The sequence below is a fragment of the Bufo bufo genome, chromosome 6, assembly GCF_905171765.1.
Source record: "Bufo bufo chromosome 6, aBufBuf1.1, whole genome shotgun sequence".
Taxonomy (NCBI): Eukaryota; Metazoa; Chordata; class Amphibia; order Anura; family Bufonidae; genus Bufo; species Bufo bufo.
In genome coordinates, this window is record NC_053394.1 from 8,330,791 (window position 1) to 8,346,630 (window position 15,840).

Here is a 15,840-nt window from a genome sequence, read left to right on the forward strand (position 1 = left end):
AATTATTAAATAGGTGAAATCTCGCCTAAATGACGTATTGTTGACTTTTGGACAATGAAGCTTTGCTGCAATGCGACGATTTGCTCCCCAAAGAGGATGTTACCTGCTGAAGCTCATAGATGGGGTTATTGCTGTGGATAATATTAAAGAGGACCTCTCACCTCTCCAGACATGGCTGTTGTGTTGTAGTCACTACTTACATTCCCCATGTAATAACAGTTCTGGAGCATCTATTTTTATGGCTTCACATTGTGCCGTTCCTTTGTAATTTCTACTAGAAGTTTGTAAGTAACTTGCTAGAAGCTTGTAGTAAAGGTACAGATGGGTGTTACCAGTTGGGGTGTGTCCCTGCACAGTCTGACACCAGCATCACTGATTGGGCAGAGTCCTTTACTGTAGACTGCTGGCAGTACAGTACAGACCTCCGCTGTGTGACCGCTCTTACAGTACAGACCTCCACCATGTGGCCGCTCTTACAGTACAGACCTCCACCATATGGCCGCTCTTACAGTACAGACCTCCGCAGTGTGACCGCTCTTACAGTACAGACCTCCGCAGTGTGACCGCTCTTACAGTACAGACCTCCACCATGTGACCGCTCTTACAGTACAGACCTCCGCAGTGTGACCGCTCTTACAGTACAGACCTCCACCATGTGACCGCTCTTACAGTACAGACCTCCGCAGTGTGACCGCTCTTACAGTACAGACCTCCGCAGTGTGACCGCTCTTACAGTACAGACCTCCGCAGTGTGACCGCTCTTACAGTACAGACCTCCGCAGTGTGACCGCTCTTACAGCAGAGACTTCCGCAGTGTGACCGCTCTTACAGTACAGACCTCCGCAGTGTGACCGCTCTTACAGTACAGACCTCCGCAGTGTGAGCGCTCTTACAGTACAGACCTCCGCAGTATGAGCGCTCTTACAGTACAGACCTCCGCAGTGTGAGCGCTCTTACAGTACAGACCTCCGCAGTGTGACCGCTCTTACAGTACAGACCTCCGCAGTGTGAGCGCTCTTACAGTACAGACCTCCGCAGTGTGACCGCTCTTACAGTACAGACCTCCGCAGTGTGACCGCTCTTACAGTACAGACCTCCGCAGTGTGAGCGCTCTTACAGTACAGACCTCCGCAGTGTGAGCGCTCTTACAGTACAGACCTCCGCAGTGTGAGCACTCTTACAGTACAGACCTCCGCAGTGTGAGCGCTCTTACAGTACAGACCTCCGCAGTGTGAGCGATCTTACAGTACAGACCTCCGCAGTGTGAGCGCTCTTACAGTACAGACCTCCGCAGTGTGACCGCTCTTACAGTACAGACCTCCGCAGTGTGACCGCTCTTACAGTAGAGACCTCCGCAGTGTGACCGCTCTTACAGTACAGACCTCCGCAGTGTGACCGCTCTTACAGTACAGACCTCCGCAGTGTGAGCGCTCTTACAGTACAGACCTCCGCAGTGTGACCGCTCTTACAGTACAGACCTCCGCAGTGTGACCGCTCTTACAGTACAGACCTCCGCAGTGTGACCGCTCTTACAGTACAGACCTCCGCAGTGTGACCGCTCTTACAGTACAGACCTTCGCAGTGTGAGCGCTCTTACAGTACAGACCTTCGCAGTGTGACCGCTCTTACAGTACAGACCTCCGCAGTGTGAGCGCTCTTACAGTACAGACCTCCGCAGTGTGACCGCTCTTACAGTACAGACCTCCGCAGTGTGAGCGCTCTTACAGTACAGACCTCCGCAGTGTGAGCGCTCTTACAGTAGAGACCTCCGCAGTGTGACCGCTCTTACAGTACAGACCTCTGCAGTGTGACCGCTCTTACAGCACAGACCTCCGCGGTGTGACCGCTCTTACAGTACAGACCTCCGCAGTGTGACCGCTCTTACAGTACAGACCTCCGCAGTGTGACCGCTCTTACAGCAGAGACCTCCGCAGTGTGACCGCTCTTACAGTACAGACCTCCGCAGTATGAGCGCTCTTACAGTACAGACCTCCGCAGTGTGAGCACTCTTACAGTACAGACCTCCGCAGTGTGACCGCTCTTACAGTACAGACCTCCGCAGTGTGACCGCTCTTACAGCAGAGACCTCCGCAGTGTGACCGCTCTTACAGTACAGACCTCCGCAGTATGAGCGCTCTTACAGTACAGACCTCCGCAGTGTGAGCGCTCTTACAGTACAGACCTCCGCAGTGTGAGCGCTCTTACAGTACAGACCTCCGCAGTGTGAGCGCTCTTACAGTACAGACCTCCGCAGTGTGAGCGCTCTTACAGTACAGACCTCCGCAGTGTGAGCGCTCTTACAGTACAGACCTCCGCAGTGTGACCGCTCTTACAGTACAGACCTCCGCAGTGTGAGCGCTCTTACAGTACAGACCTCCGCGGTGTGACCGCTCTTACAGTACAGACCTCCGCGGTGTGACCGCTCTTACAGTACAGACCTCCGCAGTGTGACCGCTCTTACAGTACAGACCTCCGCAGTGTGACCGCTCTTACAGTACAGACCTCCGCAGTGTGACCGCTCTTACAGTACAGACCTCCGCAGTATGAGCGCTCTTACAGTACAGACCTCCGCAGTGTGACCGCTCTTACAGTACAGACCTCCGCAGTGTGACCGCTCTTATAGTACAGACCTCCGCAGTGTGACCACTCTTACAGTAGTGACCTCCGCAGTGTGACCGCTCTTACAGTACAGACCTCCGCAGTGTGACCGCTCTTACAGTACAGACCTCCGCAGTGTGACCGCTCTTACAGTACAGACCTCCGCAGTGTGAGCGCTCTTACAGTACAGACCTCCGCAGTGTGACCGCTCTTACAGCACAGACCTCCGCAGTGTGACCGCTCTTACAGCACAGACCTTCGCAGTGTGACCGCTCTTACAGTACAGACCTCCGCAGTGTGACCGCTCTTACAGTAGAGACCTCCGCAGTGTGACCGCTCTTACAGCACAGACCTCCGCAGTGTGAGCGCTCTTACAGCAGAGACCTCCGCAGTGTGACCGCTCTTACAGTACAGACCTCCGCAGTGTGACCGCTCTTACAGTACAGACCTCCGCAGTGTGACCGCTCTTACAGCAGAGACCTCCGCAGTGTGACCGCTCTTACAGTACAGACCTCCGCAGTATGAGCGCTCTTACAGTACAGACCTCCGCAGTGTGAGCGCTCTTACAGTACAGACCTCCGCAGTGTGACCGCTCTTACAGTACAGACCTCCGCAGTGTGACCGCTCTTACAGCACAGACCTCCGCAGTGTGACCGCTCTTACAGTACAGACCTCCGCAGTATGAGCGCTCTTACAGTACAGACCTCCGCAGTGTGAGCGCTCTTACAGTACAGACCTCCGCAGTGTGAGCGCTCTTACAGTACAGACCTCCGCAGTGTGACCGATCTTACAGCACAGACCTCCGCAGTGTGACCGCTCTTACAGTACAGACCTCCGCAGTATGAGCGCTCTTACAGTACAGACCTCCGCAGTGTGAGCGCTCTTACAGTACAGACCTCCGCAGTGTGACCGCTCTTACAGTACAGACCTCCGCAGTGTGACCGCTCTTACAGTACAGACCTCCGCAGTGTGACCGCTCTTACAGTACAGACCTCCGCAGTGTGACCGCTCTTACAGTACAGACCTCCGCAGTGTGACCGCTCTTACAGTACAGACCTCCGCAGTGTGACCGCTCTTACAGTACAGACCTCCGCAGTGTGACCGCTCTTACAGTACAGACCTCCGCAGTGTGACCGCTCTTACAGTACAGACCTCCGCAGTGTGACCGCTCTTACAGCAGAGACCTCCGCAGTGTGACCGCTCTTACAGTACAGACCTCCGCAGTATGAGCGCTCTTACAGTACAGACCTCCGCAGTGTGAGCGCTCTTACAGTACAGACCTCCGCAGTGTGACCGCTCTTACAGTACAGACCTCCGCAGTGTGACCGCTCTTACAGCACAGACCTCCGCAGTGTGACCGCTCTTACAGTACAGACCTCCGCAGTATGAGCGCTCTTACAGTACAGACCTCCGCAGTGTGACCGCTCTTACGGTACAGACCTCCGCAGTGTGAGCGCTCTTACAGTACAGACCTCCGCAGTGTGACCGCTCTTACAGTACAGACCTCCGCAGTGTGAGCGCTCTTACAGTACAGACCTCCGCAGTGTGAGCGCTCTTACAGTACAGACCTCCGCAGTGTGACCGCTCTTACAGTACAGACCTCCGCAGTGTGAGCGCTCTTACAGTACAGACCTCCGCAGTGTGAGCGCTCTTACAGTACAGGCCTCCGCAGTGTGAGCGCTCTTACAGTACAGACCTCCGCAGTGTGAGCGCTCTTACAGTACAGACCTCCGCAGTGTGACCGCTCTTACAGTACAGACCTCCGCAGTGTGACCGCTCTTACAGTACAGACCTCCGCAGTGTGACCGCTCTTACAGTACAGACCTCCGCAGTGTGACCGCTCTTACAGTACAGACCTCCGCAGTGTGACCGCTCTTACAGTACAGACCTCCGCAGTGTGACCGCTCTTACAGTAGAGACCTCCGCAGTGTGACCGCTCTTACAGTACAGACCTCCGCAGTGTGAGCGCTCTTACAGTACAGACCTCCGCAGTGTGACCGCTCTTACAGTACAGACCTCCGCAGTGTTACCGCTCTTACAGTAGAGACCTCCACAGTGTGACCGCTCTTACAGTACAGACCTCCGCAGTGTGACCGCTCTTACAGCACAGACCTCCACAGTGTGACCGCTCTTACAGTACAGACCTCCGCAGTGTGACCGCTCTTACAGTACAGACCTCCGCAGTGTGACCGCTCTTACAGTAGAGACCTCCGCAGTGTGACCGCTCTTACAGTACAGACCTCCGCAGTGTGACCGCTCTTACAGTACAGACCTCCGCAGTGTGACCGCTATTACAGTACAGACCTCCGCAGTGTGACCGCTCTTACAGTACAGACCTCCGCAGTGTGACCGCTCTTATAGTACAGACCTCCGCAGTGTGACCGCTCTTACAGTAGAGACCTCCGCAGTGTGACCGCTCTTACAGTAGAGACCTCCGCAGTGTGACCGCTCTTACAGTAGAGACCTCCGCAGTGTGACCGCTCTTACAGCACAGACCTCCAGTGTGACCGCTCTTACAGTACAGACCTCCGCAGTGTGACCGCTCTTACAGTAGAGACCTCCGCAGTGTGACCGCTCTTACAGTACAGACCTCCGCAGTGTGACCGCTCTTACAGTACAGACCTCCGCAGTGTGACCGCTCTTACAGTACAGACCTCCGCAGTGTGACCGCTCTTACAGTACAGACCTCCGCAGTGTGACCGCTCTTACAGCAGTGACCTCCGCAGTGTGAGCGCTCTTACAGTAGAGACCTCCGCAGTGTGACCGCTCTTACATCACAGACCTCCGCAGTGTGACCGCTCTTACAGTAGAGACCTCCGCAGTGTGACCGCTCTTACAGTACAGACCTCCGCAGTCTGACCGCTCTTACAGTACAGACCTCCGCAGTGTGACCGCTCTTACAGTACAGACCTCCGCAGTGTGACCGCTCTTACAGTACAGACCTCCGCAGTGTGAGCGCTCTTACAGTACAGACCTCCGCAGTGTGACCGCTCTTACAGCAGAGACCTCCGCAGTGTGACCGCTCTTACAGTACAGACCTCCGCAGTGTGACCGCTCTTACAGTACAGACCTCCGCAGTGTGACCGCTCTTACAGTACAGACCTCCGCAGTGTGACCGCTCTTACAGCACAGACCTCCGCAGTGTGACCGCTCTTACAGTAGAGACCTCCGCAGTGTGACCGCTCTTACAGTACAGACCTCCGCAGTGTGACCGCTCTTACAGTAGAGACCTCCGCAGTGTGACCGCTCTTACAGTAGAGACCTCCGCAGTGTGACCGCTCTTACAGTACAGACCTCCGCAGTGTGACCGCTCTTACAGTACAGACCTCCGCAGTGTGACCGCTCTTACAGTACAGACCTCCGCAGTGTGACCGCTCTTACAGTAGAGACCTCCGCAGTGTGACCGCTCTTACAGTAGAGACCTCCGCAGTGTGACCGCTCTTACAGTACAGACCTCCGCAGTGTGACCGCTCTTACAGTAGAGACCTCCGCAGTGTGACCGCTCTTACAGCACAGACCTCCAGTGTGACCGCTCTTACAGTACAGACCTCCGCAGTGTGACTGCTCTTACAGTAGAGACCTCCGCAGTGTGACCGCTCTTACAGTACAGACCTCCGCAGTGTGACCGCTCTTACAGTACAGACCTCCGCAGTGTGACCGCTCTTACAGTACAGACCTCCGCAGTGTGACCGCTCTTACAGCACAGACCTCCGCAGTGTGACCGCTCTTACAGTACAGACCTCCGCAGTGTGACCGCTCTTACAGTACAGACCTCCGCAGTGTGACCGCTCTTACAGTACAGACCTCCGCAGTGTGAGCGCTCTTACAGTAGAGACCTCCGCAGTGTGACCGCTCTTACATCGCAGACCTCCACAGTGTGACCGCTCTTACAGTAGAGACCTCCGCAGTGTGACCGCTCTTACAGTACAGACCTCCGCAGTGTGACCGCTCTTACAGCAGAGACCTCCGCAGTGTGATCGCTCTTACAGCACAGACCTCCGCAGTGTGAGCGCTCTTACAGCACAGACCTCCGCAGTGTGACCGCTCTTACAGTACAGACCTCCGCAGTGTGACCGCTCTTACAGTACAGACCTCCGCAGTGTGACCGCTCTTACAGTACAGACCTCCGCAGTGTGACCGCTCTTACAGTACAGACCTCCGCAGTGTGACCGCTCTTACAGTACAGACCTCCGCAGTGTGACCGCTCTTACAGTACAGACCTCCGCAGTGTGACCGCTCTTACAGTACAGACCTCCGCAGTGTGACCGCTCTTACAGCAGTGACCTCCGCAGTGTGAGCGCTCTTACAGTAGAGACCTCCGCAGTGTGACCGCTCTTACATCGCAGACCTCCGCAGTGTGACCGCTCTTACAGTAGAGACCTCCGCAGTGTGACCGCTCTTACAGTACAGACCTCCGCAGTGTGACCGCTCTTACAGCAGAGACCTCCGCAGTGTGACCGCTCTTACAGCACAGACCTCCGCAGTGTGACCGCTCTTACAGTACAGACCTCCGCAGTGTGAGCGCTCTTACAGTACAGACCTCCGCAGTGTGAGCGCTCTTACAGTACAGACCTCCGCAGTGTGACCGCTCTTACAGTACAGACCTCCGCAGTGTGACCGCTCTTACAGTACAGACCTCCGCAGTGTGACCGCTCTTACAGTACAGACCTCCGCAGTGTGACCGCTCTTGCATCGCAGACCTCCGCAGTGTGACCGCTCTTACAGTACAGACCTCCGCAGTGTGACCGCTCTTACAGTACAGACCTCCGCAGTGTGACCGCTCTTACATCGCAGACCTCCGCAGTGTGACCGCTCTTACAGTACAGACCTCCGCAGTGTGACCGCTCTTACAGTACAGACCTCCGCAGTGTGACCGCTCTTACAGTAGAGACCTCTGCAGTGTGACCGCTCTTACAGTAGAGACCTCCGCAGTGTGACCGCTCTTACAGTACAGACCTCCGCAGTGTGACCGCTCTTACAGTAGAGACCTCCGCAGTGTGACCGCTCTTACAGTAGAGACCTCCGCAGTGTGACCGCTCTTACAGTACAGACCTCCGCAGTGTGACCGCTCTTACAGTACAGACCTCCGCAGTGTGACCGCTCTTACAGTAGAGACCTCCGCAGTGTGAGCGCTCTTACAGTACAGACCTCCGCAGTGTGACCGCTCTTACAGTACAGACCTCCGCAGTGTGACCGCTCTTACAGTACAGACCTCCGCAGTGTGAGCGCTCTTACAGTAGAGACCTCCGCAGTGTGACCGCTCTTACAGTACAGACCTCCGCAGTGTGACCGCTCTTACAGTACAGACCTCCGCAGTGTGACCGCTCTTACAGTACAGACCTCCGCAGTGTGACCGCTCTTACAGTACAGACCTCCGCAGTGTGACCGCTCTTACAGTACAGACCTCCGCAGTCTGACCGCTCTTACAGTACAGACCTCCGCAGTGTGAGCGCTCTTACAGTACAGACCTCCGCAGTGTGACCGCTCTTACAGTACAGACCTCCGCAGTGTGAGCGCTCTTACAGTACAGACCTCCGCAGTGTGAGCGCTCTTACAGTACAGACCTCCGCAGTGTGAGCGCTCTTACAGTACAGACCTCCGCAGTGTGAGCGCTCTTACAGTACAGACCTCCGCAGTGTGACCGCTCTTACAGTACAGACCTCCGCAGTGTGACCGCTCTTACAGTACAGACCTCCGCAGTGTGAGCGCTCTTACAGTACAGACCTCCGCAGTGTGACCGCTCTTTCAGCAGAGACCTCCGCAGTGTGACCGCTCTTACAGTACAGACCTCCGCAGTGTGACCGCTCTTACAGTACAGACCTCCGCAGTGTGACCGCTCTTACAGTACAGACCTCCGCAGTGTGACCGCTCTTACAGCACAGACCTCCACAGTGTGACCGCTCTTACAGTACAGACCTCCGCAGTGTGACCGCTCTTACAGTAGAGACCTCCGCAGTGTGACCGCTCTTACAGTAGAGACCTCCGCAGTGTGACCGCTCTTACAGTACAGACCTCCGCAGTGTGACCGCTCTTACAGTACAGACCTCCGCAGTGTGACCGCTCTTACAGTAGAGACCTCCGCAGTGTGACCGCTCTTACAGTAGAGACCTCCGCAGTGTGACCGCTCTTACAGTACAGACCTCCGCAGTGTGACCGCTCTTACAGTACAGACCTCCGCAGTGTGACCGCTCTTACAGTAGAGACCTCCGCAGTGTGACCGCTCTTACAGTACAGACCTCCGCAGTGTGACCGCTCTTACAGCACAGACCTCCAGTGTGACCGCTCTTACAGTACAGACCTCCGCAGTGTGACTGCTCTTACAGTAGAGACCTCCGCAGTGTGACCGCTCTTACAGTACAGACCTCCGCAGTGTGACCGCTCTTACAGTAGAGACCTCCGCAGTGTGACCGCTCTTACAGCACAGACCTCCAGTGTGACCGTTCTTACAGTACAGACCTCCGCAGTGTGACCGCTCTTACAGTAGAGACCTCCGCAGTGTGACCGCTCTTACAGTACAGACCTCCGCAGTGTGACCGCTCTTACAGTACAGACCTCCGCAGTGTGACCGCTCTTACAGTAGAGACCTCCGCAGTGTGACCGCTCTTACAGTACAGACCACCGCAGTGTGAGCGCTCTTACAGTACAGACCTCCGCAGTGTGACCGCTCTTACAGTACAGACCCCTGCAGTGTGAGCGCTCTTACAGTAGAGACCTCCGCAGTGTGACCGCTCTTACATCGCAGACCTCCACAGTGTGACCGCTCTTACAGTAGAGACCTCCGCAGTGTGACCGCTCTTACAGTACAGACCTCCGCAGTGTGACCGCTCTTACAGCAGAGACCTCCGCAGTGTGATCGCTCTTACAGCACAGACCTCCGCAGTGTGAGCGCTCTTACAGCACAGACCTCCGCAGTGTGACCGCTCTTACAGTACAGACCTCCGCAGTGTGACCGCTCTTACAGTACAGACCTCCGCAGTGTGAGCGCTCTTACAGTACAGACCTCCATCATGTGGCCGCTCTTACAGTACAGACCTCCGCAGTGTGACCGCTCTTACAGTACAGACCTCCGCAGTGTGACCGCTCTTACAGTACAGACCTCCGCAGTGTGACCGCTCTTACAGTAGAGACCTCCGCAGTGTGACCGCTCTTACAGTAGAGACCTCCGCAGTGTGACCGCTCTTACAGTACAGACCTCCGCAGTGTGAGCGCTCTTACAGTACAGACCTCCGCAGTGTGACCGCTCTTACATCGCAGACCTCCGCAGTGTGACCGCTCTTACAGTAGAGACCTCCGCAGTGTGACCGCTCTTACAGTACAGACCTCCGCAGTGTGACCGCTCTTACAGTACAGACCTCCGCAGTGTGAGCGCTCTTACAGTAGAGACCTCCGCAGTGTGACCGCTCTTACAGTACAGACCTCCGCAGTGTGAGCGCTCTTACAGTACAGACCTCCGCAGTGTGACCGCTCTTACAGTACAGACCTCCGCAGTGTGAGCGCTCTTACAGTACAGACCTCCGCAGTGTGACCGCTCTTACAGTACAGACCTCCGCAGTGTGACCGCTCTTACAGCAGAGACCTCCGCAGTGTGACCGCTCTTACAGCACAGACCTCCGCAGTGTGAGCGCTCTTACAGTACAGACCTCCGCAGTGTGACCGCTCTTACAGTACAGACCTCCGCAGTGTGACCGCTCTTACAGTACAGACCTCCGCAGTGTGAGCGCTCTTACAGTACAGACCCCCGCAGTGTGAGCGCTCTTACAGGACAGACCTCCGCGGTGTGACCGCTCTTACAGCAGAGACCTCCGCAGTGTGACCGCTCTTACAGTACAGACCTCCGCAGTGTGAGCGCTCTTACAGTACAGACCTCCGCAGTGTGACCGCTCTTACAGTACAGACCTCCGCAGTGTGAGCGCTCTTACAGTACAGACCTCCGCAGTGTGACCGCTCTTACAGCAGAGACCTCCGCAGTGTGAGCGCTCTTACAGTACTGTCCTCCGCAGTGTGACCGCTCTTACAGTACAGACCTCCGCAGTGTGACCGCTCTTACAGTACAGACCTCCGCAGTGTGACCGCTCTTACAGTACAGACCTCCGCAGTGTGACCGCTCTTACAGTAGAGACCTCCGCAGTGTGAGCGCTCTTACAGTAGAGACCTCCGCAGTGTGACCGCTCTTACAGCAGAGACCTCCGCAGTGTGACCGCTCTTACAGTAGAGACCTCCGCAGTGTGACCGCTCTTACAGTACAGACCTCCGCAGTGTGACCGCTCTTACAGTACAGACCTCCGCAGTGTGACCGCTCTTACAGTACAGACCTCCGCAGTGTGAGCGCTCTTACAGTACAGACCTCCGCAGTGTGAGCGCTCTTACAGTACAGACCTCCGCAGTGTGACCGCTCTTACAGTAAAGACCTCCGCAGTGTGAGCGCTCTTACAGTACAGACCTCCGCAGTGTGACCACTCTTACAGTACAGACCTCCGCAGTGTGACCGCTCTTACAGTACTGACCTCCGCAGTGTGACCGCTCTTACAGTACAGACCTCCGCAGTGTGACCACTCTTACAGTACAGACCTCCGCAGTGTGACCGCTCTTACAGCAGAGACCTCCGCAGTGTGACCGCTCTTACAGTAGAGACCTCCGCAGTGTGAGCGCTCTTACAGTAAAGACCTCCGCAGTGTGACCGCTCTTACAGTACAGACCTCCGCAGTGTGACCACTCTTACAGTACTGACCTCCGCAGTGTGACCGCTCTTACAGTACAGACCTCCGCAGTGTGACCACTCTTACAGTACAGACCTCCGCAGTGTGACCGCTCTTACAGTACAGACCTCTGCAGTGTGACCGCTCTTACAGTACAGACCTCCGCAGTGTGACCGCTCTTACAGCAGAGACCTCCGCAGTGTGACCGCTCTTACAGTAGAGACCTCCGCAGTGTGACCGCTCTTACAGTAGAGACCTCCGCAGTGTGACCGCTCTTACATCGCAGACCTCCGCAGTGTGACCGCTCTTACAGTACAGACCTCCACAATGACCTCTTACAGTACAGACCTCCGCAGTGTGACCGCTCTTACAGTACAGACCTCCACAGTGTGACCGCTCTTACAGTACAGACCTCCGCAGTGTGACCGCTCTTACAGTACAGACCTCCGCAGTGTGACCGCTCTTACAGTACAGACCTCCACAGTGTGACCGCTCTTACAGTAGAGACCTCCGCAGTGTGACCGCTCTTACAGTAGAGACCTCCGCAGTGTGACCGCTCTTACAGTACAGACCTCCGCAGTGTGACCGCTCTTACAGTACAGACCTCCGCAGTGTGACCACTCTTACAGTACAGACCTCCGCAGTCTGAGCACTCTTACGATACAGACCTCCACAGTGTGACCGCTCTTACAGCAGAGACCTCCGCAGTGTGACCGCTCTTACAGTACAGACCTCCGCAGTGTGACCGCTCTTACAGTAGAGACCTCCGCAGTGTGACCGCTCTTACAGTACAGACCTCCGCAGTGTGACCGCTCTTACAGTAGAGAGCTCCGCAGTGTGACCGCTCTTACAGTACAGACCTCCGCAGTGTGACCGCTCTTACAGATCTCGGTACATTATACATTCCTGATGAACACAGAACTTTCTTTTCCTTTTCTTTATTCAATATTATCTATTTGTTCTGCTATAAATCCTCGGTAACCGGACGTGTTTTAGAATCCTATACATCACAGGTCGATACATATGAACATCATATTGAATAAACCCGGGCTGGTTCTTCTTTACACAAACTTTATTATATTTATTATCTGTGCATTGTTATTATGTTGTTTATACTGTCAGAATGCTGAGGTTGTTACATTCTGTTTGTTATCATCGTTACTTCCTGTGATCTTTGACCCATCATACACAATGGGGGCATATCGCTAGGATATGCTCCCATTGTCTTATAGGTGAGGGTCCCACCGCTGGGACCTGCACCTATATTGAGAACGGAGCCTCGCAAGGTGGTGGCTGGAGGACTCTGGTCCGGCCACCACCAAGCCGGCTCCCCATAGGAGCGCACCCCACATGACCGGCCACCGTTCCCATTCATTTCTATGGGCTCGATGGAAATAGCCGAGCCAGCGCTCAGCTATTTTCGCTGGCCCCATAGAAAATGAATGAAGGGCGTCTGCGCATGCGTAGTGCTCCCTCCTTCACTTTCGGGGCTCCGCTCTCGATATAGGTGCGGGCACCTATAAGACAATGGGGGTATATCCTAGCGATATGCCCCCATTGTCTGTCATGAGACAACCCTTTTAAAGACATACTTGGAAACTTTACATACAGCTCTACAAAACATAGAGGGTAATGCAGCGCCCCATACCTCTTATATCCAGTGACATCTCCTCAGATGTAGATATTCTCCTTCCTCATCTTCTCCATTCAGTCCAGACCACCATGATGTTTTCTTTCAGCCGTCTCTTGTCTCTGCAGAGTTTGACAAACAGACATCTTAGTTTCCTACTTTTCCATCATCCTCTCCACTTTGTGAACACCCCATCCTCCCACCCCTAATACTGTGCCCGCTGTGCCCCCCAATACCTAACTGCAGAAACAGTCCCCCTGATAATACTACTACCACACAGATAGTGCCCCCTTCAGTAATTATTGCCACACAGTGCCCTAAAAAATAACTGCTCCCAGCAAACAGTGCCCCTGGCACTAATAGTATAAACAAAGTGTCCCCCAAAAATAATTAGTCTAAGCTGATACTGTGCCACGGTGCCCCCCACAGTAATAGTGCTCCCAAAGTGCCACCAATAGAAATAACCTGCCAGAGTGCACATAGTAGTAACAGTGCCCCCAATAGTAATAATGTCCCCATTATACTAGTAATTGTGTTCCCCATAGTGCCTCAGTAATAATACTTCTCCTTATAATGTCTGCCACTAGAAAAATTGCCCTCTTATACGTGCCAGTACAAAAATACCCCGTTATAATGTGTGCCGGTACAAAAAATCCCTCCTTATATTATGCATTAGTACAAAGAATACCCCTATAATGTGCACCAGTCCAAAAAATACCCCCTTACAATGTGCACCAGTAGAAAAAAAATACCTCCTTATAATATACTCCAGTCCACAAAAATACCCCTAAACATTGTGTGCCAGTACTAAAAATACCCCCTTACCTTTCAAATCAGACCCCTTCTTGCTCAGTTCCCTGCCCCATACTGTAATGTCCACTTCAATCACCCCTTCAGCAGAGGTGGGCAGGCTATTAGCCCCCTTGAGGAGCACCCAGGTGGCGCTGCTTTCACATAACTGTACAGGAAAATGAGTTTTGAAGACTGAACTGATCCAGTCTCCACTAGACAGGGTAACTCAATTCACTTAAACCAGCCAACAGTCATCGAGCAAGTCCTTTCCAGGGATACCACATGGACCTGTAGGAGGGTTGAAAGAAAGTGTCCCCCCGCCGCTCCTTCCTTAGAAAGTCTGTCCTTTGCAGTAGGTTGTTATTTGACCCTCCATACGCTTTGTTATGCATGATATCTCCCTGCACTCGTGTGTAATGTACTTGCATTCATGTTAATACAACATGTTGCATATGAAATGTGATGTGTTAAATGTGTGCTATGTGGATCTTACAATGCTTAAAAAATGCCAGCTGGAGTACTAGAAAAGAGGTATTGAGGTAAGTGGGGGAGGGGGGGGGGGCACCATGCATGCACAGCTCCAGGGCACAGCTGTATACTGATGGGAAATTTTGTCGATCATCTGCAATGACCACTCTGGGGAAGTCATGGACCTTGGGCAGGATGTGATGGACATTACAGGTGAACCACACTGGGGACAGGGGGAAATATGCTATGGAAATACTGCACTGGGATAAAAATGTACTACAGTGTAAAAGGTGAAAGGCTGCGCTGCCACCTAATGGCCAGTTGTAATATTGCTGTTGGATAATGTGTGGAGCACCAGGATTTTTAGGTCATGAGAATTACATGGTATAGAGATGATAAATAGCAGTGCTCTGCAGACCTCATGTCAGTAGCAGGCAGATGGAAGAGTAATCTGGGAAAATGCTGCTGGAAACAAAACCAGCAATATTGATGTGTGCAGCCAGCTAGCAAGTGGATGTGATAAGGTTCAACTATGCCTTTCCACCAACCTAGAGTGGGGAGCAACTCATGGCCAAAAAGATTCTCTGACTCCCTTACAGGCTTCCATGATCCCTGATGCTCGGCAAAGAATGTCTCCTGCAGAATGGCCTCAGACACGTATGACCATACCTGTCCTCAAGGACATGAGAAATCTCCTTAAACGTCTGTCTTCTCTAGTTGGCTATATCATCAACATTCTTCTTGCTTCATCCTCTAAAAAGCTTGGAGCTAGCTCTGTCCCCCCCAGACTCCTCTGTCCCCCCAGACTCCTCTCTCCCTTTCAGACCCCTCTGTCCTCTTCTGACTCCTTTGCCCTCTCCATCCTCCTCCAACAGTCTGTTCCGACGGAAACAGTACTAACCTCAGTATCTGAGGGAAGGGATTTAGGGGTCATTATTTCAGAAGACTTAAAGGTAGGCAGACAATGTCATAGAGCAGCAGGAGATGCTAGCAGAATGCTGGGGTGTATAGGGAGAGGCATTACCAGTAGACAGAGGGGGGCGCTCATGCCGCTCTACAGAGCACTAGTGAGACCTCATCTGGAGTATTGTGCTCAGTACTGGAGACCATACCTCCAGAAGGATATAGATACTTTGGAGAGAGTTCAGAGAAGAGCTACTAAACTGGTACATGGATTGCAGGATAAAACTTACCAGGAAAGATTAAAGGACCTTAATATGTAGAGCTTGGAAGAAAGACGAGACAGAGGGGAGATGAGAGAAACTGCTAAATACATAAAGGGAATCAACAAGGTAAAAGAGGAGAGAAGATTTACAAGAAGAAAAACTGCTACAAGAGGACATAGTGTTAAATTAGAGGGGCAAAGGTTTAAAAGTAATATCAGGAAGTATTACTTTACTGAGAGAGTAGTGGATGCATGGAATAGCCTTCCTGCAGAAGTGGTAGCTGCAAATACAGTGAAGGAGGTTAACCCCTTAAGGACACATGACGTACCGGTACGTCATGTGTTGTTCCGATCACTGCCGCCCGGCCGGCTGTGATCGGAACAAGGTGCCTGCTCAAATCATTGAGCAGGCACCTCGGCTAAATGCACGGGGGCGTCCCGTGACTCCGCCATGTCAGCGATCATAACAAACTGGAGGTCAATTCAGACCT